A 27,407-nucleotide genomic window follows, 5' to 3' on the forward strand; every position below is an offset into this window, starting at 1 on the left:
ATTATCTGCTGCTTGCAGAACTATTTGCTTTTTAGTTGCAGTGACGGTCTGGTTTAGGAGCAGCATAGCATTCCGCCATGTGAGGTTAAACACCTGAGTTAAACTTTGGAAAGCTTCTATATACCTATTAGGGTTTCTAGAAAATCAGCCTAAGTTTCCCTTTATTTGCCCAAGGTTTTGTAAAGAGAAGGGAACTTGAGGGGGCCTTAACTAAGGGGAATCCTCAGATGGTTCCCCTGAAAGTTGCTTTTTTAATTTTGGGAAACTGTTTTCCCTGGCCCTGCCTGACATGACTTCTAAAAGAGCTGGGTTGATCTTACAATGCTTGCAAAGGTTTAGTAAAAATGTCATGCCCTTATGTGAAAGAAAATGAGTTGCTTTTTTATTTAAAGTTCTGAGGTTAAGGAAGTTCCAGTGTTTCAGAGTGCACTCCGGGGGGGTGAAAGCTGGAGGTAATTTATTATCCGTTTAGAAAAAGGAGTGAGAATAGGCCAGGTGCTATGGCTCATGCCTGTAATCCCAGCACTTTGAGAGGCCAAGGCGGGTGGATCACAAGGTCAGGAGTTCGAGATCCACCTGGCCAACGTGGTGAAAGCCCGTATCTACTAAAAATACAAAAATTAGCCAGGCATGGTGGCATGCACCTGTAGTCCCAGCTACTCAGGAGGCTGAGGCAGAAGAATCACTTGAACCCAGGAGGCGGAGGTTGCAGTGAGACAAGATCACACCATTGCACTCCAGCCCGAGTGACAGAGTGAGACTCTGTTTCAAAAAAAAAAAAAAAAAAAAAGAAAGAAAAAGAAAAAGGAAAAGAAGCGAGAATAACAGCATCCCCTTAGTCTCTTTCCTTTCTGTATGACCCAGAGTGGAGAAGGAGACAGGGAGCATCCTCTGAATGTTTCCCCTCCCTGTCTTCTGGATCCCAGCGCCATGTTAAATGTGCCTCCCATGGTGGTAGGCATGGTCCTCCAAGCCATTGAACCAGATGAACTAAGTGATGCGGCTAACCATGCTTACCCATGCAATCTTAGCTTAACTGCCTTGTGTGATTTCCCTTTGATTTCCTAAAACCTGTGTGGTTTGCCTGGCTCACCAAGAAATGGATCTCCAGAGAGACTGTGTCACCTTTGGGCAAGGATCCTTTAATGAAGGCAATGTGCTAGATAGTCTGCTATTATGACCCGTGGTAAAGCACTTACTCTTAAAAAACAGTTCTGGTTAACTTCTGAACTTAAAGTTACCTTACTAATTAAGTAGTGTCTTAATTGGAGACAGAATAAGTGTGTTAGGAATAGGAACCGAATGACCGTTTTCCTACTGATGGGACAATATTGGGACTAAAATCTGGCTGAGGAAGCCATCTTACTCCTAATTGTTGAAAGCAGAGCTTTCCCATCCACAGAAGTAGCAGTAGAAAAGCACAAAATGGAAAAGTTGTGAAGCTGCAATGTACCTCAGAGGACCAGCAATGTGTCTCATGAAGAGGATTTTTATTTCCATTAGGTGGCAGTGCTGGCTTAGAAATACCACATGCTCACCAGAGAAACCACAGAGAGATGTTTATTGAGTTACTGCCTGCTGTAATTTGTGATCTTTTCTAATAGACCTGCATCCCTGAACTGTAAAGATTCCTGCACATTAGATACACACAGAGAGAGTAAGAGACTGCAGATAAAGAGAGAAAGAAAGATTAGTGACAGGGTAGCTGGAAGAGAGCCTTGAGATTAAAGGACAGATTTAAGATTGAGATTCACTCCATACTCACCAGTCCGATGAATGAATTTCCTTTCCCGGCCAACACACCAAAATGATATGGCTCCAATGACTGGAAGAACACCAGGGTCCTTGGTCTCGCACCAATAGGATTAACAACATGGACACATGTGCAGTGGTTTTAAGGAGCAAAAAGTTTAATAGGCAAGAAAGAAGGAAGAAGAAAACAGCTCCCCCATACAGAGACAGAGGGAATGGGGATTCAAACAAAGAGACAACCCTGTGTGTGGCAGAAAAATTGTTGCTTATATTGGGATGCTGGAGGAGGCAGAGTCTGGTTTGCATAGGGCCCAGGGGATTGGTTTGACCAGGTATATCATTTACGTAGCCTACGAAAAAGCTGGCCCTCCCACCTTAGCCCTTTAATATACAAATGTAAGTCACCGTGATGTTCTGAACACATGGTATTATCTGGAGCTGGCCATGACACTTGGTACACCTGGTGACAAGGAGAAAATGGTGGAAATCGCCATATTGGGTGAACCTAGTTCCTAATGGCTTGCATTTGCATATCAAAGCTTGCTGGCCTAGCCTGTTAAGCTGCCTTTTCTGTTAGAAAAGAGCTGATTCAGGGAGGTTTGTTATTACAGGAAAATTTTCACCAAGAAACTTTACCCTTACTATCTGCCTAAAATTATTTCTTAATAACTCCTGTATCATTGTCTGCTTTGAGACTGATATGTTGAGTATTTACTCTTCCTCAAGAGACCTGTGGAAGCTGCAACAGCCACAAGAGAGTTGGCAACTTACCAGGATTCTGCCAGCTCAAGCCACACAGCCCAGGGATCCAGTTGCATTTGTTGCAGTGACTAAAAACAATAGATTGTGCAAAGTGAGAAGATGAATGTGGGGGTAGGGACGCCATGGAGACTGTTACCTACTCGTATCCTGGCCTTAGATGAATCATTTCTCCTCTGAGTTTCTGGATATTGTGAAAGGAAAACATCTTGGGCCTCTTCAAGCTGGGAACTGCTCATGGCAAATCTGCTTCCCATTCTATTCAAAGTCATCCCTCTGCTCACTGAGATAGATGCATATCTGATTGATTCCTTTGGAAGGGCTATTCAGAAGCTCAAAAGAGTGCAACCATTTGTCTCTCAACTATCTGTGACCTGGAAGCCCTTTCTGTTTGGAATCTTCCTGTCTTTGCTTCAAGTTGTCCTGCTTTTCCAGATCAAACCAATGTACTGCTTATATATATTGATTGATCACTCATGTCTCCCAAAAATGTATAAAACCAAGCTGTGCCCTGACCACCTTGGGCACAAGTCATCAGGACTTTCTGAGACTGTGTCATGGATCTGTGTCCTCAACGTTGGCAAAATAAACTTTCTAAATTAACTGAGACCTGTCTCAAATTTTCCAGATTCACAATATAAAATTATCTGAAAGTACCATCTTTAAAATGTTTTGTGCTTTAGTTATCTTTCCAAAGAGGAAATATTACAATTACATTCAAATATATGTAAGGTAATGGATTAATTTCTTAGGGAAAAGTAAAACTCCTCCCCAAAAGTCTCAAAAAAAAAAAAAATCAGTTGACAATTACCAGTTAATACTGTGAACAGCACCTATTTATTATAAAAACAAATAGTTGGTAATTGTAGAAAGTAATTTTTAATGTAGAATTCCATTGCATTTCCCTGGCTTGGTTTTCTCAAAATAGATGCAAAGAAATGAAATGTCTATGTCAGTGTGTAGCAGGACGAGCGGCAGACAAAACTCTTCAGACACCGAGTTAAAGAAGGAAGTGGTTTATTCAGCCAGAGGCGTCGGCAAGACTCCTATCTCAAGAACTGAGCTCCCCAAATGAGCAATTCCTGGCCCTTTTAAGGGCTCACAGCTCTTAAGGGGGTGCATGTGAGAGGGTCGTGACTGATTGAGCAAGCAGCGGGTACGTGACTGGGGGCTGCGTGTACCGGTAATTAGATCGGAACAAAACAAGATAGGGATTTTCACAGTGTGTTTCTATACAATGTCTGTAATCTATAGATAACAGAACCAATAGGTCAGGGGTCGATCTTTAACTACCAGGCCCAGGGTGTGGCGCCGGGCTGTCTGCCTGTGGATTTCATTTCTGCCTTTTAGTTTTTACTTCTTCTTTCTTTAGAGGCAGAAATTGGGCATAAGATGATATGAGGGGTGGTCTCTTCCCTTAAGTGCATCTTACCCAAAATTCTGGATGCAAATGTGACAATACTAGCACTGGCTGTGGGCATAGCAATAATAACAATCTTCCATCTGCACAGCACCTTCAATACTAAGTGCTTTCACACATATTATGGCTCGTAACCCTCCAACCTCAGCAGTGGGTAACACAGACAATATTATTCTAATAATGTGAACCAAGTGTCATGTACATCTGTGTGAAGAGACCACCAAACAGGCTTTTTGTGAGCAGTAAAGCTTTTTAATCACCTGGGTACAGGCGGGCTGAGTCCGAAAAGAGAGTCAGCGAAGGGAGATAAGGGTGGGGCCGTTTTATAGGATTTGGGTAGGTAAAGGAAAATTACAGTCAAAGGGGGGTTGTTCTCTGGCGGGCAGGAGTGGGGGTCACAAGGTGCTCAGTGGGGGAGCTTTTTGAGCCAGGAAAAGGAATTTCACAAGGTAATGTCATCCCGTAAGGCTAGGACCGGCCATTTTCACTTCTTTTGTGGTGGAGTGTCATCAGTTAAGGTGGGGCAGGGCCTTTTTCACTTCTTTTGTGATTCTTCAGTTACTTCAGGTCATCTGGGCTTATACGTGCAAGTCACAGGGGATACGATCGCTTGGCTTGGGCTCAGAGGCTTGACACCAAGGTTCAGAAAGGTTATTTTTCCAAGGGCAGAGAGGTAATGATGAGCCAAAATTCACCTTTGTATTCCCCTTTTCTGCTTAAAAATCACTTTCACACTCTCCTAGCCTGTTGTTCTTTCTGACATCAAGTGCTATATTCTTAGTCTGTTCTAGGTAAACTGTTAAAAAGTTATGAACCAACAAATCAAGATAATGAAGTTATTTTAATCTTGGAGAGGAAAGTTCTAAACACCTATGGTCATTCTATAATGTTATTAGGCAGGTACATCCTTCCTACCGCTGTTGGAGACTACTGTGAAACAGCCCCTGCTTTCAGACTTGAAATTTTACAAGGCAATTGAGACTTCTCATTAGGTGATTCCTAGAGAACAAAGACAGACTGTCAGTCCCTCAGGACAGGAACCCATTTTCATGCTCGACGTGTGAAGAGACCACCAAACAGGCTTTGTGTGAGCAGCAAGGCTGTTTATTTCATCTGGATGCAGGCTGGCTGAGTCCGAAAAGAAAGTCAGCGAAGGGAGATGGGGTGGGGCCATTTTGTAGGATTTGGGTAGCAAAAGGAAAATTATAGTCAAAGGGGGTTGTTCTCTGGCGGGCAGGGGTGGGGGTCACATGGTGCTCAGTGGGGGAGCTTTTGAGCCAGGATGAGCCAGGAAAAGGAATTTCACAAGGTCATGTCATCAGTTAAGGTGGGAACAGGCCATTTTCACTTCTTTCAGTGGTGGACTGTCATCACTTAAGGCAGGAACCGGCCATCTGGATGTTTACGCAGGTCATGGGGGATATGATGACTTAGCTTTGGCTCAGAGGCCTGATGCCCATGCCTTCGGATCTCTGAATCTCCAGTGTAGTGCCTCGCATGTGTAAATGCTCCGTGAACATGGAATGAATGAAACCACCCACTGCTGCCCTTTAGTTTAAACCAAAGGTCCTGTGACAGGCCCTGTTAGGGAGAGAAGCCCTGGAGCAGGAACACAGGCCTACCCTGAAGAAAGTGACAGGCTGTTAGCAGGCGGCAGCACTCCAGGCAGGGACTTCGAGTGAGTCAGTCAGCTGTGCTAGCCCCTCCCAGCACTGGGCTGCAGGGGGAGGATCCAGATGGAGAGGAACCAGGACTCAGAATGGACAGGACCAATGGCTAAGAGACAGTCAAGTTAGCTCTGTCAGTGCTTTTTTTAAACCCAACTCCTCTGCATAAAATGCATTAAAAAGTTGTCTTGCTAAGATACAAATTGTCCAAATGCATACCATCACATCCCCCAAACGGAATCAATGAGCACACCATGGCTGTTTTCATTCTTCTGAAATTGGCAGTTGGTTGCCAGTGGCCTGCATTTTCATTTCAAAACACTTCTAGTTACACAAGATAGAGACAATTCTATTCTGATTTGCTCATGTAAATAGACACGGATGGTCACTTTCATTTTTAAAAACAATATCCAAAAGCTTTGAAATAGTAAGAAATCTGTTTTAAGTCTCTACCACTAACAATATCTAATATCTCCTGCAGTCCTTATCTCATATGTTAGACAGGAAGCATGTGAAACTTACAGGGACTGCTCAGCCCATGAGTGGATGGCATCATCATAGCTTAATGTGTTTAAAGCTAATTTGTTGGTTTACAGTTAATGATGTTGCTTTGATTGACATTTAATTGAAGGCAGCACAGGCATATACACACATGTGCTGAAGTCTGACTTCTAACATCCTGGAACCCACTGATGTGCTAATTATTATTATTATTATTATTATTTGAGATGGAGTCTTGCTCTATTGCCAGGCTGGAGTGCAGTGGTGTAATCTCGGCTCACTGCAACCTCCGCCTCCCAGGTTCAAGTGATTCCCCTGCCTCCTGCCACAGTAGCTGGGACTACAGGCACGCACCACCACGACCGGCTCATTTTTTGTATTTTAGTAGAAAAGGGGTTTCACCATGTTGGCCAGGATGGTCTTGATCTCTTGACCTCATGATCTGCCTGCCTCAGCCTCCCAAAATGCTGGGATTATAGGCATGAGCCACCACTCCTGGCCTGATGTGCTAATTTTTTTCTTCATCATCCCAGAGCTGGCAAATAATTGACACTCAATAAATACTCATTAAATAAGTTGATTGGGCTGCCACAATTACTTGCTTTGTTTTTGTAGGAGATGCTAGAACAGCTTTTCTCCTGCCATTTCTGTGAATGTCTGAACCTATAAATACATCAGTGGTTAGGGAGATTGTAGTGATGCATTGGTCATTCTATTAATTCACGTCTACACATATTTCTTCGTCAAAACAAGGCATTATAAACAACTAAACTTTAGAGTCAGATCACTGGAGGAATCCTGTTTACCACTTTTTATAAATTCCAGTTCATAAGTCCCTCAATGCCTAGTGTGCTACCAATAGGCATGCAAATAAGTCAGATAACCTTGCACCCCCAGGGTGCTGCTTATCAAGAGTTCAAAAAGTTGGCCGGGGGCAGTGGCTCACACCTGTAATCCGAGCACTTTGGGAGGTTGAGGCGGGTGAATCACCTGATATCGAGAGTTCGAGACCAGCCTGACCAACATGGAGAAATCCCGTCTCTACTAAAAATACAAAATTAGCTGGGCGTGGTGGCAGGTGCCTGTAATCCCAGCTACTCAGGAGGCTGAGGCAGGAGAATCCCTTGAACCTGGGAGGCAGAGGTTGCAGTGAGCCAAGATCATGCCATTGCATTCCAGCCTGGGCAACAAGTGCGGAACTCTGTCAAAAAAAATGTTTTGGTGAGATCACCTCCCTGCTATCAGATGCAAACATTAGAGTATAAATTATTTTTTTGAAAACTTGTTAACAACTGTCAAGAATTTCAAAGATAAAACTGCCATGGAGGTTAGGCAGTCTCCTGAAAAACCTCTGGAGAGCCACAGGGTGCCTACATCAGTTCTGCCCCAGACTTCCTTCATCATCTTAGGCACCTCCCTCCCCTCTGTAAAATTGGGGAGTGATTTGAGCTCCATAAAGGACACCATCTATCAACCAGAGTGCCACTTCTTTTTTTTTTTTTGGAGATGGAGTTTCACTCTTGTTGCCCAGGCACCCACGCTGGAGTGCAATGGTGCGATCTTGGTTCACGGCAACCTCCACCTCTCAGGTTCAAGCGAATCTCCTGCCTCAGCCTCCCGAGTAGCTGGGATTACAGGCGCCTACAACCACGCCTGGCTAATCTTTGTATTTTTGGTAGAGATAGGGTTTCACCATGTTGGCCAGGCTGGTCTCAAACTCCTGACCTCAGGTGATCCGCCTGCCTCAGCCTCCCAAAGTGTTGGGATTACAAGTGTGACCCACCGCGCCCGGCCCACTTCTTTAAGCTCCAGTATTCATTTACATCAAATCAATCATTCCGCAATAAGATGATATGAGGCCATCTCTTTAAAACTCTCTAGCAGAATTTTTTTTAAAGTAAATTGTGGTGGGATCCTTTAATTTTTTTCTGTGTGGAACACTTATCCCAGCTTCTACGAATAGGTGCAATATTATTCCACAGAGTACATCTTTCAAAACATTGTTTCTGATTCTAGTTACTTAAGTATTCAATTTCTCTTAAACAGTCCCTTCTGGTGAGAGATATTCAACACTCAGAATCTTTACTCTCATAATGCATTTCATGATCTAAAAAACAACTTACATGGCATAAATATAGGCACATAGATCAAAGAAGATATACAATAGCCAATAAGCACGTGAAAAGATGCTGAACATCATTAGTTGTCAGGTAAATGAAATTAAACCACAATGAGATTCCATTACACACGCACTAAAATGGCTGATAATACCAAGCCCTGATGAGGATCTGAAGAAACTGGAACTCTCATATATTGTCAGTGGAAACGAGAAATGATACAGCCACTTTAGCAAACAGCATGGCAGCATACTGTTAAAAGTCAAACATACACCATACACTTAGTATACAATACAGCAATCCCACTCCTAGGTATGTCCTAATGTCAAAAAATTAAAACATATGTCTACACAAAGACATGCAGTAAAATGATTATAGCAGCTATATTCATGATAACCCAAAGCTGGAAAACGCCCTCGTGCCTATCACTAGGTGAACTGATAACAAATTGCCATTCTGAATGATGGCACTCTGCTCTATTACAGCCATAGGGACACTTGCAGGATTGACAACACCCACTGAACTGAACACTCAAAACTGGTGGATTTTATTATCTGTAGAGTAGACCTCCATTTAGCTGATTTTAAAAACTTTCTTATAAACAAAAAAACGACTTTTGTTTCTTTGTTACCTCAGAATTGACTGGGGCTGAGGGAAGTAGGGGCAGCTTTTGAGGTCTGGAGTGAACAATTTAAAGTCCATATGCTTGGTACCGGACCGGGGATCCAGCCCAAGCACCATCAGCTTGGGTTCCTAAATTCTTTAAGTATCTCACAAAGGCTTTACTTAAAATAACTCTTTCTACAGTCCCTGGTTCATCAATTACTTTCAGCTGTCATCTGCTCTTTGACATTCCAAGGCTCGGTGACCTTGCCCCAGCGCAGTTCTGGCTGAGGGCCTTGGACGGCTGCCTGCCCTCTCTGGCCCCAGTGACCTCTCTCCACAGCGTGCACATCAGCGGCTACACAGTGTGTGTTAATGGCTTTCTTGACACAAGGCCTCCCCTTCCAGCATTTCCCAGAGGGAAAGTGCTCTGCAGTCGAACACTCCAACATCTACTGGTCAGCACAGCCCAGGGACATCTGATTTATTACAAAAAACTGATGAAAGAAACTCAACGAGCTAAAATGATAATTTTAAAATTTGTTTTTTAGAAAAGGAAAAAATAAGTGATGCCAGCACACACTTTCCTTTCCTTTTTTTTTTTTTTTTTTTTTTTGAGATGGAATCTCGCTCTGTCACCCAGGCTGGAGTGTAGTAGTGTGATCTCGGCTCACTGCAACACTACTTCACGGGTTCAAGCCATTCTCCTGCCTCATCCTCCTGAGTAGCTGGGATTACAGGCACCCACCACCACTCAGGGCTAATTTTTGTATTTTTAGTAGAGATGGGGATACTTCCCATTCTTTGTTCCTCGCCCTCAGCCACAGCCACCTTCCTCCTGTGTCATTCCTGAAGGCAATCCATTTGCCACACTGATGTCCTCCCAGCCACTCTACTTCCCCATCACAAAACGGAAGGTCCCTAGGAAAGACCTCAGGAATTCAACCAGGTGAGCTCCCTCATTGTTCTCTTCACCTCCTCCAAAGGGTCAGTGAGTCCCAGACCCACCAGGTGGGACAGAGGAAAGGCAAAATCAGACGAGGTCATGCATTCCAGTAAAGTCCAAAATGTGTATGTTATCCCTACTCATTAAACATACAGAACCCACTTGATGGACATTAGGGATTAGCTGTTCTGCTTCGAGCTTCTCAATTTCTCCACATGTTTGTGCTCAGACCCACACAGCAAACCTGCCAACCTCAGCCACATTCCCGAGGTCTGGGCACCCATGGGGAGGGCAGGTCCCCTATGGCTGCCACAGGTGAGCACCGAGCCAGAGGGAGCCTGGAAGGTGGGGAGGAGCAGGACTGAAGTCAAGCACCAGGCTCGGCCTCACAGCCTCTGTTCCCTTCTCTGTAAATCCAGTGACTGGAGGGAAAGCAACAAGGCCCACCTCTGCTCCCAGAATGAACTCCTGATGTGACAACGAACACTCTGGCCCTGTTCCTCCTTCCCAACTCTCCCTCACAATCCCTTTATCAGCCCTCCACACTCCATTCATATCCTCTTATTCCCTGAAGAACCCATGGGCTTCCACACCTCAGTGCGTTTTCTCACTTCTAATCTGTCTCCAACTGAAACTCTACAGATCCTTCAAGCTCCATCCAAATTCCACCTCTTTGGTGAGCCTAGTCACTCTTGGCTCCCATCATATCTCTATAAGGAATATGACTTTCACCCTGCCTTTTTATAGCTTACTGTTTTAAGTTCCCTGAGGGTAAGGCCTGTGTCTTCTCTATTTCTGTATTTCCACTATCCTGGGCCCAGCACTGCTCACAGATGGCCCATGGTGGCTGTGCTAAATTCATCTCTTTGACCTCTTTCCCCTCCAACAATTATAGTTTAATTCTATCAGGCAGATTAACAGGAATATTGTAATATCTCAGAGATGGAGACACCTCCGCTCCATCCTGGTTCTGATTGATTTCCTGAGCTCCACGGCCCTTTCCTTGTTCCTCTCTGGGTGCTTTCTGCTTTCTGCTTCCAACCTTATCTGATAGTTATTTGTGGACTTGGCTTGAATGGAAGACCACCATGCCGCATTCTTCCTGGGGGCCACACAGTGTGCCCTGCATCTTTTTGTAGCCCCTGAGGAATGAGAAAACACTCTATACCTTTCAGGCCTTCATAAGTGATTAAAGATCCAGGGCCCCAATACCCGCCAAAGGGTCCTGTGTCTGGCCTCCTTCATCTCCTACTCCCATCTCCAAAGTCATGTGTGGTACCTGGGGCACCATGAGAAACTCTCGGTGCCCTAGGAAAAACAGAGCAAAGATCCTCTTTTTATCTCCTTTTTCGCCAGGTTCTTCCTCCTCTTTCCCTGTGCCTAGGCAAGAAGTCTGTGGTCAAATACCATTAGCTGAATTATCACTGATAATTACCATGTGTGTAACATTCCTTACAGTTCACAGAGTTTTAGCCAATAAATGTTACATGCCCATTTTGTGTCAGTCAGCATGTTAAATGCTAAAAATAATTCAGACTTTCTGACCCTAAGAAGATCATGCATTTCATTTTATCTTTATAAAACCCTACAAAGCAATTGAGGTAAGTATTATTTTCCTCATGTTACAGATGGTAAAACTGAGGCATAAGTGAGTAAGTAAATTTTCCAAATAAGAAAATGAGACAGAAGGGAAGAGATATCCACCCAGATTTGACCCCAAACCTGTCCTTCTTCTGCCATGGCATGAAGCATTTTGATGGGCAGGAGAGGGCAGCCCAATATTCCTACACTCTTCTCAGAGATCCTGAGCAAGACCAGCCCAAAACAAAACTTTAGAAACTTACAAGAGTGTTTTCAGGCTGGCCTCTCGCTAGCCATGCCCCTTGGGGATCTTCTGCAGCGTTCCTAGGAGGCCCGGTCCTCCTCTTGGGATGGCATTGCGTCCAGCTCCACCACCAGCCTAGGTACACCTGCCTGCAGTGTGAGGAGGCCAGCAGGCATTTATTCGGTGCCAGCAACCCCAGCCCAACACCCAGCCTCACACAGCTGTGAACTCTTTGTCCTCCACACCACCGTGTGCATGCTCCACCCTGCTAAGTCACAGATATGCATCCTGTGTGACGAGTCAGCCTGTCACTTCCTTCCCAAGCATTATCCACAAGACCTCAGCAATCCTTCCTACAGTACAATCTTGACAACTCCTAGGAGTCATGTGGAGCGGACAGGGTCTTATAATAGCCCACAAATTACTCTCCATCTGAGCATAGGACAAACCCCAGTATGTGGCTCCAGTTTATCACTATGAAATCCATTAGACACCACAATCATCAGAGACATGAAAATTACTATATAGGGAAAGTGCACCGCCGTCCCCTCTAGAGACAAAAGGATAGAATAGGCAGAGACAGGCCATGGGTAGGCTGAGCCACAGACCTCGGCGTACAGACCAAATTCACTGCAAGTTCACTCACATTCAAGTCATTCAAGGTCCTCACAGGGTAGAGTTTGAAGCTGACACCTCACAGAGAGAAGAACAGGCATGAGGCCACTGCTGTTAGACAGAGGAAAGAAACCTGAGCCAAGGAGGCCTCAAGACACCTGAGGGCCAGCCTGGCTCCATCACTGACTGGCTGTGTGACCCTGGCCATGTGACAGCCTCTCGGCCCCTGCATGGCCGGCCCAGCTATACAACATGCAATTTGTCCATGACAATGCTAAAATAAAATATCTAAACCTGAAATTCTAGGAGTCTAAGAGTCTATGTTTTGGGGTTGGGGGAGATTATGCAAGTTAAACGACAACATTATTTTACACAAATTACGCCCGTACCAGGCTAGCCCCAAATAACATTATTTACCTCATCTGGGCCAGGATCCTCAATGTCCCCTAGTGGTTCCCTCTTCCTGGACACTGATACCATCCTTTAAAGTCACCTCTTCCATGAAAGATGAGGCCTATTTCTTCTGTTTGATTGTTCTATCCTTTGAATTCCCGTGAACACTTTTATCCTGTGCAGGGTCTGTGAGATAAAGAGGAGGATCAAATCTATGGTATATGTGGCTGCTGGATGGAACCAGTTCCCAAGGGAAGTCCAAGGTCCTGGGTCCCAGATGAAACTTCTGTGTGTACTCAGAGTACAGCTGAGACACGTGAAGGAAATACAGCTTTTATTTGGTCTAATCTGAACTAATGGGGTCTTTCTCTTCCATCACGTTTTTGCAGAAAAATCTATTTCAACTTTTCATGCTTTGATAGCTTGAGTAAGAATTTCCCTAGATATATCTCATCTTAGTCAAATGGAAGGAGCCTTGTCTACTCCTAGAAGAGCTCAGGAAGGTGTAATTATCATAATAGGTGGAGAGTTTGGTGATGCTATATAACTCCTCCAAGGCACTGCAGCATTATTCAAAGTTTCTTCCACCTATTCATCCCCTCAAGCACACATCCACCCATTCAATCATCCACCTATCCATCCATCCATCTATCCACCCATCTACCCATTCATCCATCCACTCATCCATCCATCCATCCATCTATCCATCCATCCTTCCACCCACCCACCCACTTGTCCATCTGTCCATCTATCCAACCATCCACCCAACTACCCATCCATTCATCTAGCCATCCACTTATCCTACTATGACTTTGCTACTGCAGAGCTTTGTTTGTGACAAGGTTTGGGATTAGGCCAGTGTGAAAATAGTTCGCATTTTCCCAAATCACTGAAAACAAATAAAATGGCACTTTCTTGTGTCCACTGGGATAAACTCCTAGAGGAGCATTTTTTGCTATGTATGCTGCTTTTGATTTAGTAGAAATGATCCCCATTTTTGTCATTGCCTGTGGTGCATGGATGGAGCATGCTGGTTCACAACTACTAGGGGCAGGATTGAGGATGCTGTCTTCAAACAGCTCCTCAGATTTTGTTGCATGGTCAAGTGCGGAAGCCACTATCTGAGTACTGTTTCCAAAGACCATTTATGGTCATATTGGTGATCTATGGAGAGGAGCAGCTGATGGTATGCTGGTAAATGTTTATGAATAGTTCTCCCAGGAACTAGCCTTGATGTGAAGAATTTTCCATTGCTGTGGCACAAATGCTACCACCATGACTGATTTCATGCTACCCACCCATTGAACATATTGTGGGGAGAGAGGCACACCACTGGCTCAAGCAAGTGGCTGCATCCTGGCTCCCGAATACGCTGGGGAGTGTTCAAGGACTCCCTTTGAAAGTCCCTTTTAGGCTCCTAGCCCTACCTGTGAGGTGTGAGGGAAAGAGACATCCTGGAAGCTAACTTGAAGCCAAAGGAGTTAGTGGAAGAGGCAGTTACAGATGATGGCTCCAAGATTGAGGCACAACGTCTGGGGTTTGTAATCTCCCCTTTTTCTATTTAATATGCTATTTTCATCTTGATGTCTCCTTAATGTAGTGTTGTTTATATATACAGATAATATAAATAATAGTTGCTTAGAGAAGACTGGGATGTATGTTTATCTTAGGCCAAAGAAGTCCAGTAAAGGGCAGTCCATAATGGATTTGGCAGCTGGTCAAAGACCTATTCTCCCTCTGTCCTTCCTTACAGCCATCCCTAGCATGGGTTTTTTTTTTGTCCTTTGTAGTCACAGGATGGCTGCTGGAGCTCCAGCCATCTACCCCTGTTCCAGGAAGAAAGAAAATAAACATTAAAGGGCAGAAGGAGATTTCCTAGAAGTTTCACACAAGATCTTCCATTTAATGTTCTTTTAAAAACTGTCACAGGACCACACAGCACTGTGGCTGGAAAATGTAGCTCTTTAGTAGGACACATTGCTTCCTTGAATTAAATCTGGGTTTGGTTGATAAGGAAGAAAGTAAAAATGATTATTAAGTTGCTCTTTCTCAATCCCTGTCATAAGATACTAGTTCAGAAGAGAAGACAATGACCACCAATAGCCAGGAGAAGAAAAGGACTCAACACCCAGGACTTGGTTTACTCCTCAGCATGTGCTAGTGTGCCCTGGTGATGAGTTAGTGGCCAAACACCTGGGAGAAACTACCGGTGCCTTATGAGCTCCCACAGGCGCCATGCTTGCTGATCCATTTCCATCCAGTTACTCTTCCCTGCATCTCATTCATCAGGTTTGAAACTCCAAATATCTCCAACTGTCCCCCTTTAGGACAACAAGGCATTGTACAATTGGAGACTATTTGAATGAAATAGTTTTATTTTAAATTTTAAAGCATTGATTTGTCAATTTTTTTTTAATGACCTACAAAAGGAGCACGGCCTAACAAAGTGAAAGGGATCACTTGAAGGGCTGCCTGGGTACCGTCATCCTCACGGCAGTAACATGGTGGACTTAGCTGAGTCCCCCAGCTCAGGGTCTCTCACTGGCCACAATGAGGGGGAAGCCAGAGAAGCATCCACTGCATACTAACTCAAGTGGCAGTCTGCAGGTTGCAGGGCCCCAAGGGCTGCTGGCCATAGACATCAGTTTCTTGCCACTCGAACCTCTCTGCAGGGCCACCCTCAGAGTGAGCATGGACACAGTCAAGAGAGAGAGCAAGATGGAAGCCACAGTTTGTATCCTGGTCTTAGAAGTGACATCCCTCACCTTTACATGAAGGTATCAACTCCAAAAGGCCAGTGTCATTGGAGGCCACTCTAGAGTGTCCCACAGTAGTTCTTAAAGAATGTATTTTAATGCTTGTGTAGTGTTTGGTGCACCATCATTATTTAACCACATCTTCACTGGCTAGTATTTAGTTTTTATTATAAAAATGCTTTAATAAACATTTCACAAATATCTATGATATCTATGGGAAAAATTCCAGGTATTAAAATATATATATATTTTTTGAGACAGAATCTTGTTTTGTTTCCCAGACTGGTCTTGAACTACTGAGTTTAAGCAATCCTTCTGCCTCTGCCTCTTGAGTAGCTGAAATGATAGGTGTGTGCATCACCAGCCCTCGTATATAGGTGTTGTTTTTGATTCCCTCTTTTCCCTTATGTCCACCCAATCCATCAGCCCATCCCTGCTTCTACCTCTAAGGCGAGTCTCCAGGGCCTGCTCCTCAGTAAGACTCAGGAAAGCGTGGAGCCCGGTGTGCCTCCACCTCGCTCTCCACACCCTGTCACCAACTCTCTGAGAGTACATGGATTAGGTGGTAATCCCAGCTACTTGGGAGGCTGAGGCCAGAGAATGGCGTGAGCCCAGTAGGTGGAGGTTGTAATTAGCAGAGATTGTGCCACTGCACTCTAGCCTGGGTGACAGAGCAAGACTCCATCTCAAAAAAAAAAAAAAAAAAAAAGGAAACTGGTAATACTGGGTGTTTCTTCGGAGGGAACTAGGATGGTGAGTGGGATTATCAACCAGGACAGAAAATCTGGAAGGAGGGGGAGTGAGCTTGAGGGCAAGAGTTCATTTCTAGACTTGTTGAATGTGAATGCTTGTGCAGCACTGAAGAAATGTCTAGTGATGGACATCCAGTGTTCAGCTTTGGAGACCAGAGGAAAAGGTCAGCTTCAAATGCAGATTAGGGTGAGAGGCAGGCATGGCTGGTTGTCCCCTGGTATTTGTTTCCCACTTCCTCCATCCCAGCCAGGATATCTCTGTGCCTGAGGGGAGCCTGCTCCACTCCCAGCTGGAAGGGCCCTCACTGATTGATCTGTTCCATTTCTCCTGCATGGTCACTGCTTTGGGGTTGGGCATATGGTCCAAGAAGTCCAATCAAGGTGAACGTCAGGACTCCTGCACAATATCCATGTTTTACCAGCTTAATACCTCGTGTGTGTGTGTGTGTGTTGTGAAAGGAAAATAAAAAAATAAATCTCAGGACCCCCCACGATCACTAAGCCAAGGGGAAAGGCTAAGCTAGGAACGGAGTCAGGCAAACCTGCCTCCCATTTTAGTCCCAAATAAGATAGCTACAAAGATTTTTTTAAAAGCTACGTTCCTCCGTCACGATTTGCCCACAAGGAAATTCCTTGTGGATCACAGGATCTTTACCTGAAAACAGTTCTGTTGAATTTCACCCTGGCAATGAAAATTGATAGTTTATGTTCACAGGTGTGGGACAAAGGACAGACAGATCTCAAAGTCATCCCTCTGCTCACCTGAGACAAATGCGTATCTAATTGCTTCCTCTGCCTTATTGCTTTTGTAAAAACGCAGATTCACTGAGTCAGTTCAAGGCATAAGTGACTATTATTCAACCCCCTCTCACATGTAAATTGTGTATTCAGTGAAAGGCTGATCGAAGACCTCAAAGAATGCAACCTTTTGTTTCTTGTCTACCTGTGACCTACAAGGCCCCACTTTGAGTGTACTTTTGGGTTTACTGTGTGTGCGCGTGTATGTGTGTGTGTGTGTGGTGTGTGGTTTGGGTCTATACAATTTTGTCATGTGTAGATTTGTGTCATCACCGCAGCAATCTTATCAGATTTATTTTTGGTCTGTATGTTCAGTAATGGTGTCTTAGGGGCATCTTTAATAGATACTTAGGGCCATGGATTTGGATGAGATTTCCCAGGAGAAGGTGCAGAGAGAGAAAAGGAGAAGGCCTGGGGTGGAATGCCAGACAGAAGAGGGGCTTTGCTGTGACCCCTGGTAGAAGCTTCCTGGAGAAGGGTCAGTGAAGAGACCCCAGGACCCCCTGCAAGTGAGCTATGTGGTCTGGGGCCTACCCTGCCCTGCTCTTGGCAGCCTCTGACCTGGGCTTTCCAGACAGGTCTATTTTCAAATACTATGCTGGTAGGTCCCATAAGCCGTTATCCCTAAAATGCCAACATGTAGGTGCCTGAGCTACACTTCCTAGAAAGCAGTTTACCTCTGGGATGCTTTGTCGCGTCATATGTGCTAAATTTGGGCTGGAGAAAATGGCGCTATAGTCATAGAATATGTCAATCAGTAAGATTTAACAGCTGTAGCTAGAGCTTGCTGAAGGACCTGAAGTTACTTCTGCAAAGCTAGACACTGGGGTCTTTTGCACAGGGCCTGGCACACTAGCGACACTCCGTTGTGGAGCTCGGTTGTTTCTGGTCAAATGCTACCATTTTGGCATCTTTTCTAACAAGAGAGCAGAGCGCACAGCCGCGTGGAGTCTCCTGAGAGCCTTAGCAATTTAACTCCTAGGAAAGTAGGGACGACGCTTTTCCCCAGGGAGAGAGAGAGGTGCCCTACTTCTTGAGTAAAAATTTCATGCTCCACATATTTTTTTCGGTCATGTGAGCATGAATTCTTCAGTCTGTGAATTCTGAAGTTGGAGGGTTCTGACAATCACAGCCCCAGACACACACCCAGTGGAAAACGCTCCCGTCCTTCGCTGGGCAGAAGCAGCTCCTGAAATAATGCAGCAGCGCTCCCTGGTGGCAGACGTCAGTGCTGCATCCCGCGGAAGGCCAACGTCCTCCTCGTGAGAGTCCAGCTTGGTTAACCCACCCTTAGTCTTGGTCATTTCCCAAAGGCACCGGGCTTACCAGCCTCAGAGGCTCCTAGCTCCATCCTCTCAGCCTGCCCAGAGAGAGCCTGGTGTGACTGAAGGAAGTGTGGACCTGGGAGATAGGGACCGACTGACACGGCTCCCTGATGCTTGTGCATCAGGGGCTGTGCTGGCTGATGGGAACCCAGCATCTGAGAGCGCGTGAGCTGCGCGGGAGGCAGAGCCAAAACCGTGACACCCGGAGCTAGAGACTCCGGCCTGGGGCCCTGGCTCTGTTCCGTATCAGCTACGAAACCTAGGGCAAGCTACTTAAACTCTCAGAGGCTCAGCTTTTTCATGAGCAAACAGGACAACAGGGCTAATGATTAGTCCTTGGCTTACAATACATATACTGCGTGTGAAATTGTAGGTATATAATAGATTCACTAAATGGGAGGTAATTATACTTATGTCGTAACAACTGGTCAAATAAGAGAGTAATGGGAATTGGGGCATGGGGCGAGGTCAGAAAAGGCTTCGAAAATCAGGAGACATTTCGCCTGGGTTTTGAAGGAGGAGTAGGAGTTTTCCAGTCCAGGAGGGAAGGGCATTGCGGAAGGGTGAACTGTGTGTACAAAGGCATGCGAGCAAGAGGTGCTATGGCGCATGTGGGAAATTGTGAAGTCTTTGGTCTAAACCTGAAGCGGGGGAAGTGAATCAGCTGGAGCTGAAACAGGACAGGTGAGCTGGGATCACTCTGGGAGTAGGTTGCAGGAATCTGTATTTGATAAGGAGATTCCCAGAGGATTCTGAGGCTGACTTCCCAAAGGCCTAAAGTCTGGAAACTATCACTGTACCTGACATCCTGCACAATTCTCTGTAATCCGCACCATAACCTGGCAAGACAGACTATTGTTTTTAATTTACCCAGCAGATAGCAGAGACTCAGAGAGGTGAAGTGACTGGTCCAGGATCACACAGCGAATGTGAAGCAAGATCCAATGCCTGGTCAGCTTGACATCAAACCCCATCCACACAGTGAGTGCTCGATAAAAGCCAGACATGACCCTATGTGCTGATGCTCTTCAGGGCTGGGCAGCCAGGTGTGCTGATGTCCTGTTTCCCTGACATTCATCCTGTTAGGATTTCAGGGAAGATGGGGCGGGGCCAGGGAAGCATACTCTGTGGGTCAGATTCTGACGACAGGTACACACAGATTAGAGAGCTTTTCCTGGTTAGAACTGCTCATTGGAGGAAGAAAGTCCTGCTCTTCTCAGGCATTTACAAGAGATAGTTTTGTGGCTGTGTGTATAATTTTCTTTAAATTTAAAACAATCTCAAACTTACAGAAAAGCTTGAACTGCAGCACAAATAATGTATGTTTCCTGAACCATCGGAGGGCAAGTTATCAACACTTACTCTTCAATATGTCATCACCCCCAATACTCCTGTGTATTTCCTGCAAAGAAGGACTTTCTCCTACATGGTCAGTCTGAACAACCTTCAGTCACAAGTGGGAAGGTTATGCGGTGCATCGCTGCCACTCAGTCTCCCCAATGCCCAGTGGTTTCTTCACAGTAAGTGCATCATCCAGTTTGAGCTGGCATGCGGCATTTGGTTGTCACATCTCTCAGTCTCCAGTCTGAGGCTGTGCTCAGTCTTTACGTGAGTCTCATAACCTTGACACTTTTGAAGATGAAGGACCAGTTATCTTGTGGACTGTCCCTTCACTTGAGTGTGTGCTGATCCCTTGGGATTTGATGGCAAGAACATGGCAGAAGTGTGATTCCACTGCGCTTGATTTCAGTTTGTCCTGTGTAAGCATTCTTTGTTTTCTTTCTTTTTTTTTTTTTAAATTTTATTATTATTTTTTTAGATAGAATCTCGCTCTGTCACCTAAGCTGTAGTGTAGTGATACAATCATGACTCACCGTAGTCTTAACCTCCTGGGCTCAAGTGATCCTCTTACCTCTGCCTCCTGAGGGGCTGGGACCACAGATGCACCATCATCACACCCAGTTATTTCTTTCTCTTTTTTCTGAGGTGGGGTCTTGCTGTGATGCCAAGACTGGTCTTGAATGGTAATGTTCACTTTGATTATTTGTTTAAAGTAGTGTCTTCCAGAGTCTGTAAAGTTACTCTTTTCGTCTTGTAATGAATAAATATTTTGTGAGGTGGTATATTGAAACTGAATATTCCATTTCTCATCAGACATTCAATTTATTCATTTTTATCACTGTAGACTTGTGTTTCTTATTTAAGTCAATGGGTTTTAATCCATTACTTTCATGATTTATTTGATGCTCAAATTGTCTCAGATTTGGCAAACAGGGAGTCCCTTGAAGCTGGCTTCTGTGTCCTTCTGACATGGTCCCTTGTTCTTTAAGTGTTCACTTGCTTTCTGGTTCAGTAAGACATCTTGATATCCTGGGTTCAGGCCAGGTGTGGTAGCTCATGCCTATAATCCCAACGCTTTGGGAGGCTGAGATGTGAGACCAAGATTTCAAATTCAGCCTGGGCAACATAACAAGACCTTGTCTTTACAACAACAGCAACAACAAAAATGGCCAGACATGGGGGCATGCACCTGCAGTCCTAGCTACTCAGGAGGCTGAGGTGGGAGAATCACTTGAGCCCAAGAATTCAGGCTGCAGTGAGCTAGGATTACACCACTGCACTCCAGCCTTGGTAACAGAGCAGGACCCTGTCTCAATAAAACAAAAACAAAAACAAAAAACAAAAAAACACAACAAACAAAGAACCCTGATTTCAACTTGTGCTTTCACAGTCCCATCCCTGAAGTCAGCATTTTTTCAAGGAGCCTCAGTTTCTTTTGTGGAGAATAGAATATGTGGGTGTGAGCTGTGCTCATTGCTACTGGGGGAGTTGCTGTTCCCAGACCCCCTCAGTGAAATGTATGTCTGTGTAAGTGTAGCTAAACACACATATATGTGGATGTATATGTAGGCATACACATGTACAGGTATATTTCTATATGTAGCTATACATTTACATATTTAGATAAAATATTTACTTGTTTGATCAAGCCCCCTTTGTGTTACCAATCTGTCTGCCAGATGACTTTTGCACTTTCAGAGAACTGTGGATGTTAAAGCTTTTCAGAACTACCCAGTCTAACCTCTTTATTTTACAGATTAGGGACCTGAGACTGCCAGATTGGCAGTGACAAGATCCAAGTCTTGGGACATCCAGCCAGGAGGGAAGAATTTGAGGGAGAGGTGGGAAATATGTGAGCCTGAACTGGTCTTCAAGAACAAGAAGGCTGTGTTCAAATAGATGGAGCTTGTCTTCTGGGAGAGAAGTGGGCTTATCCAGGATGATCCCAAAAGCAGATTGAGGACCAGTGGGAGGACATCCTAAGAGAGCAGATGCCAGCTTTAAGTGAGGAAAGACTTTGTAACAGGCAGAGAGCCCATGTTGGAAGCAAGCAGCTCTGCAATGTGTGGGCTCACGGTCTGACTCCCTGTGGGGGTGTTGCCTTGAGAGAGACTCCCACTTAGGGAGGTTGGTGGAACCAGGATGCTCCAACTCCTTTCCAGCTCTGACCCCCAAGATCAGCCCACCCCTGCCCCAGCCAATCACCCTGAGGATCTGGAGCGTCCTGGGGCTTTACACAGCCTGGTTCCCTGGCTTGATTCTCTGAAAACTCTCTTCAACTCTAGGTTCTTCAGCGGCCAGCTGTCTCTCCTGAGTCCTGAGCACCACATCCCGGGACCCTCTGGAGCGTCCTCTCCCTTGGGACTGCTCCCACCACCCTCTCTCTCCACCCTGCAAGAGATACTCTCCCTCATCCTGGGCCATCATCCACTTTAGAGGCGCTGCCTGGCCACGAGGTTGGATATGGGGGGTGAGCATGAGATTGGAGCCAGCCTCCCATGAAAACAGCAGAAGTACAAAGCCAGATGCCCAGAAAGTTCTCCTGCCCTTCCTGGGGTCACCCAGACTTGTACGCCTTCCCCACTTCAAGATTGAGGACTCCTTGACTTATTACGGGTCCTGGTCCTTTGGAGTCCATCTTTGGAGATGCAAATGAACTGCTGGGGATGTCTGAGAACCCTGTGACCCTGGGGACTTCATTCAGTGTCCCATCTCCCGATATGGCTCCTATTCATCTTTACCTCTGAGTGCTGGCGGCCAGGCTCTGCCAGAAATACCAAGGTGGCCAGGAGGTGGCGCTGCCGGGTCAGAACTTGCACGCTTACCTGTAAAGGAAGCTCAGAGAGGCTTTGAGAGTGTAGGGCAAAAGGGAGGGCTGGGACAGAACTAGAGCCTGTGTGGTCCACTAGAAACATTCTGCCTATGCATTATAAGCACAAACAGGCATACATAACAGCAAATGTGTGTGCACACACACACACATATCCATACCAATATATACACACACCATACATGCTGGTAAATGGATATATGTACACACATAACACACATATATCTCTCTATATATACGTGCATACATACCAGTATATGTATACACACATACATGCACGATAGTATACACACATATACCAGTATATATACACAAACATACAAACCAGTATATATGTCTAAAACAGGTATAATACATATACACACACACAGAGCAGTACATTGTACACACCGTATGTATGTGTGAACATATGTATGCACATAGCCTACACGCATATCTGTGTGCATGCACAAATGCATGAGTCGGCACATACATGTGTGCAAATATATGCACACTGTAGTAAGTTGGCCCTGGAGTTTGGGCCACTGAATTCTGCCTCTGAGGCTTGGGAAGCCATCACGCAGGCTGATCCAGATCTCCATTCTCCTTGCAAATATTTTTTGGATCACAGGTGAGCAGGATCTTGGCCTTACTTGATGCGGTGCACACCTCTAACAGGCATTAGATGGAGTGCAGCTGGGAGCAAGATTCTCACAGCAGTTACAAAGATTCATGTAGGGAGACCCCCTGAAACTATTGCTGTGGAATAAAAGATGAAATGCTCCGATTATTGTAAATACAAAATTGCATGCAGGATTGTGTAAAGACAATGTCAGGTTGGACTGCCAGAATGGGCCAACAGCACGTGATGTGCTTCCCCCTGCAGAGAGCCTATGAATGGACGTGCAGTCAGGGAGGTTTCACATCACCAAGATTCCTATCCCAGAAAAGCAGATGTTCATAGCTCTGGGAATGGAATGTGACCCTTGTGGAGAGCCTATAAACGGATGCATGGGGGGGACCCTGACCATATGGGTAAGATAGGGCTATAAATGCCCTCATCTTGCCACAGCTCTTCTAGGCCTCTTTAGGGTTAAGGCATACTCCCTTCTGAGAATTTCTGGTCTAACCGGTTGTCTAGCTTCACATCCTGTTTCTATGGATTGTTTGTAACCAGCTCTTGCTGCAACTGTTACTGCTGATTAATATCTTGCTAATCATAGGTTATGGAAATACTGTGTTTCTGTTCTAAGGCTCTGTTAGAAATTACTGATGCACACATTATATTGTGAATTCTTAGCTCTGTATACTGTACTTCTGCATACAGATGTTATGTTAAAGAATTACTTCATTGCCATGTGACCATCTCACCTCATAATCAAATGACCCTAAATCCCTCACTAACCTACCCACGTCCTCACTAAACTTTTTTTTTTTTTTTTTTTGAGACGGAGTCTCGCTCTGTCGCCCAGGCTGGAGTACAGTGGCCAGATCTCAGCTCACTGCAAGCTCTGCCTCCCAGGTTCATGCCATTCTCCTGCCTCAGCCTCCTGAGTAGCTGGGACTACAGGCGCCTGCCACCTCACCTGGCTAGTTTTTTTGTATTTTTTAGCAGAGACAGGGTTTCACCGTGTTAGCCAGGATGGTCTCAATCTCCTGATCTTGTGATCCACCCGTCTCGGCCTCCCAAAGTGCTAGGATTACGGGCTTGAGCCACCGCGCCTGGCCCTCACTAAACTTAATAATAAATGCTAGCATATCCAGTGCATTGTTGGCACTGCAGGACGAGAAGGCAATGACCCCCCGGACCCAGCTTTCACTATCTTGGGTGTGTCCATTATTTCTTGACCTGCTGATCCACCTGGGAACAAAGAGAGAGCCCCGTTACATTGTGGGTTGCTGGCCAGATCCCACAATAGAGTCACAATAAAATGTGCACTCCACTACACAGCTGTAACTTACATGTTTTCAAACTTAATATGGAATGTTTGTGGTTTCCCCTGAAAGAATCATCATTGATCTCTGCACAGGAGAAACAAGGTGGGTGCTGAGGGAAGGGCTTTGAAACTGAGAGGGGAGCCTGGCTCCTGCCCCATCCTGGCTGGAGATCTTGAGTGTAGGTTTCTGAACATAGCATGGGGCTGTGACTGGGCGTCCCTAAGAAGAGTGGTCTGCATGCCATGCCCCATCACCAGGGGGCTCGACATTGTGGGTCCAGCTGAGGCAGAGAGGAGCTGAGAAGATAAGACAGGCCAGTTCCTGGCCTGGCAGCTGAGGCCTGCAGGCTGTCTGGCCATGAGTTTGGGGGACCATGCCTGGCCGGTGGGCCACCTTTCCTAACATAGACACCTCGTGGCAGTGGCCACTGCAACAGACCCTCAGATGAGGTGCTGTGACTAGGACTTGACCCTTTGGACTTGGAAAGCATCCACTGGGCTGCAGGATTCTTGGAGTTAGTGGGAAGATTCCCTTGAGAGAGTTGATGTAATCCCAAAAGCTAGAGAATGTGACCTCATTTTATGCTCCAAGTAGCTGACATTGGAATTGGGTTATAAATGTATTTGTGCCTTTCCTGAACAAAGCAGTTTTGCTTCCCAGGTTTGTGTGTGTGTGTGTGTGTATGTGTGTGTGTCTGAAGGCCCACTGGCCCAGAAGAGTGTCACATGGCCACGTCCTTAAAGCATATTCCAGCAGGGTAAGCTTGTTCCCCAAGGCCATGTGGGGGTAGTGCAGTGACTGACTGGTCCTATACAGCCTGGAGAGCACTGAAGGAGAAATAGCTGTTGCGGGGTCTTATTTCAGGTCTGCTTTCTTCAGGCTGTGTCTTGTTTCCATTGGGTTAGGGGAAGTTGCTGGGCAAATGTGAGCAGGAGGTGCACTTACTAAACACTGACATGACCACACGTGAGTGCCATGGCTTCTCTGGGCACACGGAGGCCCTGAGCACACCCAGCCCAGGTGATCCTGAGAGTTGAGGACAGATGTGGCGGGGGTAGGGTGTCAGGCCTGTTTTAATCAGAGAAGTGATTGCCTGCCGCAGTCAAAGTTAAGCTCCTTAAACATCATGCAAGCTACTTGCTCGGCCTTCTGACTCAGGATTGAAATAAATGCTGCAATCCTGCTACAAACCAGTTCATGTCCTGACTGTGCTGGAACATTCCTCATCCTTGCTGGCTGTAATTGTTAAAGATGCAGTGCAGAGGGAGGCTTCTCCTTTTTCCATTTAAAGGAGAAACAGGTGTCAGGATTGGAGGTGAACCCATCTGAGGCAGGTGCCATTAGTTTGCCCGGGTGTCCTGCACCCCTCCTCTTGCAGCCTTTGCCTCTGGACGTGCGGCCTTGATCCTGACCCCTGGAGTTTACCCCCGTGTTTGGCGAGGGGATCCCAAGACCTCCAGGGTCAGAGGACGGATGGTAGGTCAGCCAGGGCCTGGGATGTGGAAGTGTCCTCCTCCATTTTCAGGCTCTGTGTCTTTGGGCAAGTCATCAACTTCTCTGATCCCCATTCTCCATCCCTGTCAAATATGGATTCATGATGCCTGCACTTTGTCCCTGTGAGCCTGTTGTGAGGTGCCCTGTGTGTGTGTGTAAGGGCTTCGTACACAGCAGGCTGTATACCTGGTGTGGGTCATCAGGCTCAGCACTGAATGTACAGCCTGGAGGGTGGGGCAGCTGCAAGGAGTTGCTGCCACGTGGCCTTGCAGAGCCCTTTCTGGTGCCGCCACTGACATCCACATCAGCGAATGAGTCAAGGTTCTGAGTCCCCTGCCTGCAATGCCACCTCCTTAAAAGTTCCCCTTCCCCAACCATGTCCAGAGTCCTCAAGGGATGTGATAAATTCAGTTCTGCTATATGGCTTGATTTAAAACATGAGTTTTCTCCAACACAATTGCTAGATTAGGGAACAAAGGTCTGGACATGACATGAGTTTCAAGGTTCACATTTGCTCTGCACAATTTTGTCCTCAGAAATACCAGGTTAATATAGAGAACAGTGCCTGGCCAACCTGAGCCTAGGAATACACAAGGACACGTGCACACCCTAGGAATACACAGCCTTACCAGTGCACACACCCTAGGGATACACAACCCCACTTCTGCACACACCCCAGGGATACATAACTCCACTTCTGCACACACCCTAGGGATACACACCACACCAGTGCACACATCCTAGGGATACACAACACACCAGTGCACACACCCTAGGGATACACAACCCCACTTCTGCACACACCCTAGGGTTACACACCACACCAGTGCACACACCCTAGGGATACATAACCCCACTTCTGCACACACCCTAGAGATACATAACCCCACTTCTGCACACACCCTAGGGATACACAACCACACCAGCAAACATACCCTAGGGATACACAACCCTACTTCTGCACACATCCTAAAAATACAAAACTCCACTTGTGCAAACGCCCAAGGGATACACAAACCCACTTGTGCACACACCCAAGGAATACACAACCACATCCGTGCACACACCCTATGAATACGTACTGCACCCACACAAATCCTAGCATCGTCTGTCCCTCCATTCACCGGGTGTGTTAGGAGTTACATCCACTAACCTCTGGGGCTGGAATGTTCCTCCTAATTCCAGATTACCCAGCTTACAACCCTGATGCCCACTTTCTCAAACAAGCCTCGTCTTTTTGAAGGAAAATACCATCTTTATTTTAGTATTTACGTATTTCTTAAACATTTAACATGTAAAACTGTGCCATCATTTTTATTAGGTTCTAATCTTTTTTAAAAAACATGTTGCTGATGAAGCCCCTAACTCTATTTCTCTCATAGCCCTGTGAGTCATTTCCCATGATTTTGCAGAACACAATGATTTTTAGGGATTGCAGCATAGCAGAAATATTTGAATTCACAGTCTGACCCTGGGTCTCTGCTGTGGCCCGAGCTGTGGGTAAGGATGCCCAGGTGTCAGGGGCATCCCTTAGGGAGCACTAGCTGTGCAAACCTTTGTGCACATACCTGTTGCTTCCTGATGCATTTCTCTGGG

General features: G+C 45.8%; 1 long non-coding RNA gene across 3 annotated transcripts in view; it reads left to right on the forward strand.

Annotated features, from left to right (window-relative positions):
* Positions 1-27,407, forward strand: part of LOC103236838 (uncharacterized) — a 222,867-nt gene that overhangs the window by 140,579 nt on the left and 54,881 nt on the right. The window contains exon 4 of one of the 3 annotated variants that reach the window (XR_012093688.1): positions 21,856-24,550. The exons of the other annotated variants lie outside the window; for them this stretch is intronic. This is a non-coding gene — a long non-coding RNA (uncharacterized lncRNA). Of the gene's footprint in view, positions 1-21,855; positions 24,551-27,407 lie in introns of those variants that run through there. 3 annotated transcript variants of the gene reach the window in all.

The sequence above is a fragment of the Chlorocebus sabaeus genome, chromosome 8 (assembly GCF_047675955.1).
Source record: "Chlorocebus sabaeus isolate Y175 chromosome 8, mChlSab1.0.hap1, whole genome shotgun sequence".
Lineage (NCBI taxonomy): Eukaryota > Metazoa > Chordata > Mammalia > Primates > Cercopithecidae > Chlorocebus > Chlorocebus sabaeus.